This window comes from Orycteropus afer, unplaced genomic scaffold, assembly GCF_000298275.1.
Source record: "Orycteropus afer afer isolate SDZICR_OR568_19922 unplaced genomic scaffold, OryAfe1.0 scaffold00044, whole genome shotgun sequence".
NCBI classification, from domain to species: domain Eukaryota; kingdom Metazoa; phylum Chordata; class Mammalia; order Tubulidentata; family Orycteropodidae; genus Orycteropus; species Orycteropus afer.
In genome coordinates, this window is record NW_006921631.1 from 3,910,122 (window position 1) to 3,918,641 (window position 8,520).

Below are 8,520 nucleotides of genomic sequence, written 5' to 3' on the forward strand. Positions count from 1 at the left end.
AGCTCCGTATATCTCCTTTTTTGGTATTTTCACGCAAATTCTTCTGCTAGTTGGGGTTTAGTCTACTTCTGAATCCTTCTCTTCAAGGCTCAGGGGTCCAAGATTAACTTCTGTGCCTGTGTCAATTGGTTTTCCTTTTCTTTGTTGAAGAGGGTCTGTGCAGTCCTTCTATCTAGTCCGCCATCTTCCGACGCACTCTCAGGCCCTCTGCTTTTAAGAGTGCCAAGGAACCACATGGAGAGGCCATGTGTAGATGTTCCTGCTGAGAGCCCCAGCTGAGGTCCCAGAAAACAGCCAGCATTGACCACCAGAAATGTGATGGAAACTTCAGATGATTCCAATCTCTAGTCATCAAGTTACCCTTAGTGTTCAAATCTTCCCACCCAAGGCCTCAGGCATTGTAGAGTAGAGACAAGCTGTCTCTTCTGTTCCTTTTCTAAATTCTTTACCTATAGAATCTGTGAGCATAATACAGCTTTTCTTCTTCTTCTACTCCTTCTTTTTTTTTTTTTTTTTTGACATAACTGAGGTAGTTTGTATAATAGCAATAATAGGTAGAAAATTGAATAGAGTTTGCATTTTACTGGGAATTATGCCAATGTAGTTTCTGCAGTTGTCTGGTATTCCTGTTGTCTCCAAATAAAAGCCATTTTTATAGGTAAATTCAGGGAGACTTTCATTTTTAGTAAAGTAGAAGCAAGGAACAAAGTGTTCAGGAGGCAAGGAAGAGTGCCAGATACTGGGGGGAAAAAAAATGCTTGGAAATTTAGCACTATCGGGGGGAAACAATATTACTCTAAGTCCAGTCTCAAGGAGTGTATATCAGATACTGTGCTAAGAATGAGGGTATGGTACAAATGGGTAGGAAGAGACTGAAAATATATAACATCAACACTTCAGCTTCTCTTCCTGCAGTTAACTCATTACTTCTTTTTATATTTTCCACTTCAAGTTCTCAAAACAGGATCTGACTTTTCTATGCAACTACCATCATCCTTCAGTGGACAGCGGTCTCATGCCAAGTCTATGGGTTGTCTGCTCTTGGGTCAAGCATCTGCCCCTTTTCTAAGCTTTGTAGTAGAGGTGATTGAAATCCAACATGGCTGCTCATTTGAGGCTTTTACAAGTCTAAATTCCCTTTAAAAGGAGACTCTGGTTGAGACAGGCACAAAACTTGTTCTGCACCTAGACCCTTCCTTCAAATTTTATCATACATTTGTAGAAAAAAGAGAAATAGATAAGAAAAACAATATATGAATGTTGTTGTTTTTAGGTGCCATAGAGATGTCTCTAACTCATAGTGACCTTATGTACAACAGAAACAAACACTGCCCGGACCTGTACCAGCCTCATAGTTCTTGATATACCTGAGCTCACTGTTGCAGCCACTGTATCAACCCATCTTGTTGAGGGCCTTCCCTTTTTTCACTGACCCTACACTTTACCAAACATGACATACTTTTCCAGAGAATGGTCCCTTCTGACAACATGACCAAAGTAGGTGAGGCACAGTCTGGCCATTCTTACTCCCAAGGAGCATTCTTTCCCACTGAGGGACAGGCTCTATATTCTCTTTCCTTGAATTTGACAGACATGGAACTACATAAGAAGTGAGGCTATATTTGTTAGTTTTGTTAGCAGTCCATGGTACTCTCAGTATTCTTCGCCAATACCAGAACTCAAAAGCATCAACTCTTCTTTGGTCTTCCTTATTCATTGTGCAACTCTCACATGCATAAGAGGCAACTGAAAACATGGCTTGGTTTAGGCACACCTTAGTCTTCAAAGAGAGAGCTTTGCTCTTTAGCACCTGAAAGAGGTCTTTCGCAGCAGATTTGCCCAATGTAATATGTCATCAGACGTCTTGACTGCTGCTTCCATTGGTGTTGATTGTAGAACCAAGTAATATGAAGCCTTTGGCAACTTCAACCTTTTCTCCTTTTATTGTGATGTTGCTTATTGGTCCAGTTGTGATGATTTTTGTTTTCTTTATATTGAGGTGTAATCCATACTGCAGACTGTAATCTTCGATCTTCATCAGTAAGTGCTTCAAGTCATCCTCACTTTCAGCAAGCAAAGTTGTGTCATCTGTGTATCGCAAAGTTGTTAATGAGCTTTCCTGCAGTCCTGATGCCATGTTCTTCTTCACATAGTACAGCTTCTCAGATTATTTGTTCAGCAAGCAGATTGAATGAGTATGGTAAAAGGATACAACCTCATGAATATGAATGTTAGGTACAGGTAGGTGCTAAAATATATGAAATAGAAAATTATATGATAAAGTGTTTACACTGTAAAAATATGGAGAAGAGGGAACTCAATGTGGATTATAGCATTAAGGGTGAACTTTATGAAAATGAGTAGGATATATACTGTACCTCTTAAATTGGGTGGGATATAAGTAGATAGGAGGGAGGACAAATGGCACTCTGGATAAGTAAGAGTGATCAGTTTGAGACAGCAAAGAGGAAGGGCTAAGTGTGACACATGGAAGATCAGTGAAGATGTAGTTCTGTGCATAGCAGACCAAACATGCTGGGAACTAGTAGGAGACAGAATTAGCCAGAAAAAGTTTACACAGATAATGGAAAAACCTTGAAAAATCATGTCAAGATCTTTTCAAGGTTCTAAGGGTTGATCTGGCACGAATTACCCTTCAAGTATCCCAAGATTCACCAACAGTAGTTTTTCATTTGTTTGCTTTGTTTTGAGCTACAATGGATACAGGTATAATCATTCACTAGAAGAACTGTACAATTATGGAAAAGAAAACATTAATATTACTATTAAAGAAGTTTCTAATTATGAGGTCAAAATTCAACCTCTTTAGGGAAAATAGAAAATTATTCATTCATTCAATAAATTTTTTGAAAAGAATATCTTATTGCGTTCTTGGTGGACGTTTACTTTCAATAAATATTTGTCAAATGTTTACCAAGGGCCAGATATGGGATAAATAGATGAGAGAGATATTCCTTGGCTATGCTATTGTGATTCTCAGTGGAAAGGAAGTTTTGGATCGACAGAAAGACAAGAGGCCATTCTGAAGGGGGAGGGTTTAAAGGTGAAGGTACAGAGGAAAGAATAATAAAGAAGAGTAAAGACTTTGTTGAAATCAAGTGGAAGATACAGCCAGAGGGAGCAGAAATGAGGATGCAGAAGTGGGATATGCTAGATTATGGTTAGGATTTACAAGTCAGGCAGAGGAGTGAATTTAGTAAATTCCATTTTCCATGGCATAAATTTGAGTCTGATGATTTAGACAGAATAACACCAAAAGATAATGGAATAAGAACTTTGTAATTTTAAGAGTTAGCATATTTATATTAAATACATCACACTCATCAATCAATTGAGATAGCCAAGCTGTGACAGAAATTTGATCATCTCTTCAAAACTACTTTTTTAAAAATGACATGCTCTTCTTCTTATGGAATTAGAAATACTCAAATAGAAAAGTATGAATAAAACACTATAATATGATTGTACATAGTGCCATTACCTTAAATTTAAAGTAATCCATTAACCAGAACTAAGAGAATCAGTTCTTAAAACTCTTTTTTTTCTTAAATAAAAACACTTCTGGTGAGATAGCAGCATTGGCAGACAAGCTACACAGACCCTCTTCAACAAAGAAAAGAGAAACTAGTTGACACAGATACAGAAGATAATCATGGAGCCCTGATATTTGAAAGAAAGGATACAGAAGTGCATTAAACACCAACCGGTAGAAGAACATGAAAGAAACAGAGAATAAGGAGACAAATGGAGCTGTGGACTGTCAGCTATCCTGATGGTGCAGACAATTTGAATATTTCCAAGTGGTGTTAGGACCTGAGATTTAACCTAAAAATCAGCCCTGCTTGCTAAGGCTGCATGGATGACTGCATTGGTGGCTGATGACTAAAAAGGGAAGCAACAAAGAAGGAAACAAACTGAGCTGTGGACTTTCGACTGCCAAGAAGGTGCAGCCACTTTGAATGTTTTATAAGCAGTGGCTATTTGGATATTTAAAGCAAAAGCATTCTCATTCAAATTCCAGGGACCTAAGAATAGGCTCTGCTTCCCAAGGATGGCACAGACATACTAGAGGCTGACAACCAGAAAAGAGACAGGTGGTGAGTGCATAAACACTGCCAACTAATGAATAGAGGAGCACAGTACTCTGTTTACTCAGATATATCCAAACAAAAGAGAAAAAATGAAAATCTTGGGCAAATCACGCCAGCATACAATCACCAATTATATATAAATACAATAATGTCACAATGTCTTGGAGAAAACAGACCATCACAGGACACACAAAGAAGCTAGATAAAGCAGTAGAAACAAGGGAGCAGGATACAGAACCAGAACGCATCCCTGAGGAAGAAGCAGCATTGGAACTCTCTGATAAAAAATTCCAAAGAATTACATTTAGGTGTCTTCAATGGATTGAGAGATAGATCAAAGAAAACAGTGAAAAAATTAAGGAAAACACAGACAAAACCCTAGAAACTTTTTGGAAGACTATACAAGAACAAAAGGACAAAATAAATGAAAAATCAGAAAAATCAAAACCTGCAGACAAAAATCCAGAAGATTAATACTAAATTTTCAGAAATAGGTAACACATTGAATGGGCAAAGGAGGAGAATTGAGTCAATGAAAGAAAGAATTAGTGAGATTGAAGACAAACGCCTTAATACTTCTTTGGAAAGGAATCAGTCAGAAAAAAGATCAAAGCCAAAAGAAGAAAGCCTAAGATTCATATGGGATACCATCAAGAGGAATAACCTACGTGTAATCAGAATTCCAGAACAGAAAAACACAAATACAACCACAGAGAAAACTGTCAAAGATTTGTTGAAAGAGAACTTCCCTCATATGATGAAAGATGAGAATATAGTCATTCAAGAGGTACAAAGAACCCCAAATAGGATCTCACCGCTGTAGAGTGAGACTCGACTCATAGTGACCCCTCTTCAGGTTTCTGAGGCAGTATCACTATGGAAGTAGATTTCACAATCTTCCTTCCAAGGAGTGGCCAGAGGGTTTGAACCATCAGCCTTCTAGTTAGCAGTCAAATGCCTTAGGTTCTACACCACCAGAGCTTCCATCAAACAGGATAGGCCTCTAAAAGAAAATCACCAAGACATATCATCATCAAACTTGCCAAAGCCAAACACAAAGAAAGAATCCTGAAAGTAGCACAGGAAAAGTGAAAAGTTACCTGCAAAGGTCAACCAATAAGACTAAGTTCTGATTTCTTAGCAGAAACCACTCAGGCAAGTAAACAATGGGAAGGTACACATAAAAATTTGAAAGAAAAAAATTTCCAAGCAAGAATTATATACCTGGCAAAATTGTCTGTCAAATATGATGGTGAAATTAGGACATTTCCAGATAAGCAGAAATTAAGAGAATTTGTTAAAACCAGACCAACCTCACAAGAGATGCTAAGGGATTCTTTTGGGCAGAGAACCAAAAATAGGAAACAACAACTGACCATTAACACATATGATGACATAACCCAGAAACCAACCAAGTTATGGAAATATCCAAAGCAAAATAAGCTTACAAGATTGTAAACAGGGAACCAGAGACTTCAATTGGCCAATGAGGACAACTACAAATGAAAAAGAGGGAAAAAATAGTGTAGTTACAGAACTTATAAATGGTGAGGAAGTCAAGAGAGTTGCAAGATAGAAAGAACTGTTCTAAACTTGGGAAGAAAATTATAATTCACAAGGTAACCTCAAAGAAAAATGATATACCTTCACAAACCAAAAACCAAACTCACTGCCATAGAGATGAATCTGACTCATAGAGATCCTCTGAGTTTCCAAGGTGGTAAATCTTTATAGAAGTAGATCTTACTGTCTTCCTTCTGTGGAGTGGCTGGTGGGTTTGAACCACCAACCTTCTGGTTAGCAGTCAAATGACTTAGGCACTATGCCACCAGAACTCCTTCTTTTTTTATTCTGAAACCTTCACATTAGAAAAAAAAAAAAAAAGAGGACAATCACAAATATCTAGTGAATACTGAAACAACAGCAATGAAGGAAAGGATAACACAATTCGTAAAGAAAATGAGCTCAGCACAAGAAATTATGTGGAACAAAGAAACCAGGAACACCATGAAAAACACATAACAAAATGACAGCAACAAATTTATACTTGTTGATAATTACACTGAGTTAAATGGATTAAATGCACCACTCAAGAGAGGAGAGTTACAGCCTGGGTAAGAAAACATAACCCATCAATATGCTGTCTGAAAGAGACACACCTAAAAGACAAAGACAAAAATAGACTGAAAACCAAAGGCTGGAAAAAGATATATCAAGGAAATGGCCATCAAAAAAGAGCAGGAGGGGCAATATTAATTTCTGATAAAATTGACTTTAAGACAAAAAACACCATAAGAGACAAGGAAGGGCATTATATAATGATTAAAGGATTGATTGAACAAGAGGATGTAACCAAATATCCATGCACCAAATGAAAGAGCCCCAAAATACATAAACCAGACTTCAACAGAATTAGAAAGACAAATAGATGACTCCATAGTCATAGTTGTTGTTGTTGTTGTTATGTGCCGTTGAGTCGGACCCAACTCATAGTGGCCCCTCCTTGGGTTTCAGAGGCAATATCACTACGGAAGTAGACTGCCCCATTTTCTTTCCGAGGAGTGACTGGTGGGTTAGGAGATATTAATATATCACTTTCAATGAAATATAGAACAATTGGAAAGAAACTCAACAAAGACACAAAATAACTTGACCTTATAGACATCTACAGAGCACTTTACCCAACAACAGCACAATATACATTCTTTTCCAGTGCACATGGAACATTCTCCAAGATAGACCATGTTAAGCCACAAAACAAGCCTTAATACATTTTAAAACACTGAAATACTACAATGCATCTTCTCAGATCACAATAGTATCAAATTAGAAATCAACAATAGGAAGATCAATGAAAAAAGAGCAAACACATGGAAACTGAATAACACCTTCCTTAAAACTGACTGGGTAATAGAAGAAATAAAAGAATGAAATTTAAAAATTCCTTGAATCCCAAAAGACTCCAACAACATATCAAAAATATAATATATTATGACCAAGTGGGGTTCATATCAGGTAGCAAGGATGGTTCAACATTAGAAAAACAATCAATATCATCCATCCTATGAATAAAACAAAGGAAAAGAACCACAAGATCATATCAATCTATGTAGAAAAGGCATATGATAAAATCCAACACACTTTCCTGATAAAAACTTTCAATAAAAGGATGTTGAGGGAAATTCCTCAACATAATAAAGGGCAAAACCAATAACCAACATTATTCTCAATGGAGAGGGACTCTAACCACTCCTCTTGAGAACAGGGACCAGACAAGGATTCCTGCTATCACCACTTCTATTCAACATTGTACTGGAAGTCCTAGCCAGGGCCATAAGGCAAGAAAGGGAAATCAAAGACATCCAAATTGGTAAGGAAGAAGTCAAACTACCCCTGTTTGCTGATGATATGATCATATACATAGAAAACCCAAGAGACTCAGCAAAAGCTACTGGAACTAATTAAGAAATTTAGCCTAGTGTCAGGATACAAGACCAACATACAAAAATCACTTGGATTCTCAGTACAATTTACAATAGCCACCAAAAAACAAAACAAAACAAAACTTGAGAATAAATCTTACCAGAGCCACAAAAGACCTGTACCATAACCCATCAATATGCTGTCTACAAGAGACACACCTTAGAGGCAAAGGCAAAAATAGACTGAAAATCAACAAAACTACAAAGAAAACTACAGAAGACAACTTCAAGAAACTGTAAGAGGTCTACATAAATGGAAGAACATACATGCTTGTGGATAGGAAGATTGAACATTGTGAACATGTCAATAGGACCCAAAGCAATCTATACATTCAGTGCAATCCCAATCCAAATCCCTTTAACATTCTTTAAGGATATGGAAAAATTGATCACTAATTTTATATGGAAAGGAAAGAGACCTCGGATAAGCAAGGCACTATTGAAGAAGAACAAAGTAAGAGGTCTCACACTCCCAGATCTCAAAACCTGCTATATACAGCCACAGTAGTCAAAACAGCCTGGTATTGGTACAAAGGCAGACACATAGACCAGTGGAATAGAATTGAGAACCCAGAAACAGATTCATCAACCTGTGGTCAACTGATCTTTGACAAAGGGTGAAATCTATTAAGTGGGGGAAAAATGGTCTCTTTAACAAATGATCCTGGCAAAACAGGATATCCATCTGCAGAAAAATGAAACAAGATTCATACCTCAGACTAACATACTTTAGTTCAAAAACTAACTCCAGATGGATCAAAGACTTAAATGTGAAATTTAAAACTATAAAATTCCTCAAGGAAAAAATAGGGGAAATTTAAGAGCTCTAATTTATGGCATAAATAGACTGTCAAGTATAATCCAAAATGCCCAAACAACAGAAGATAAACTAGATTTATGGGACCTCATGAAAATTAAATTTTTGT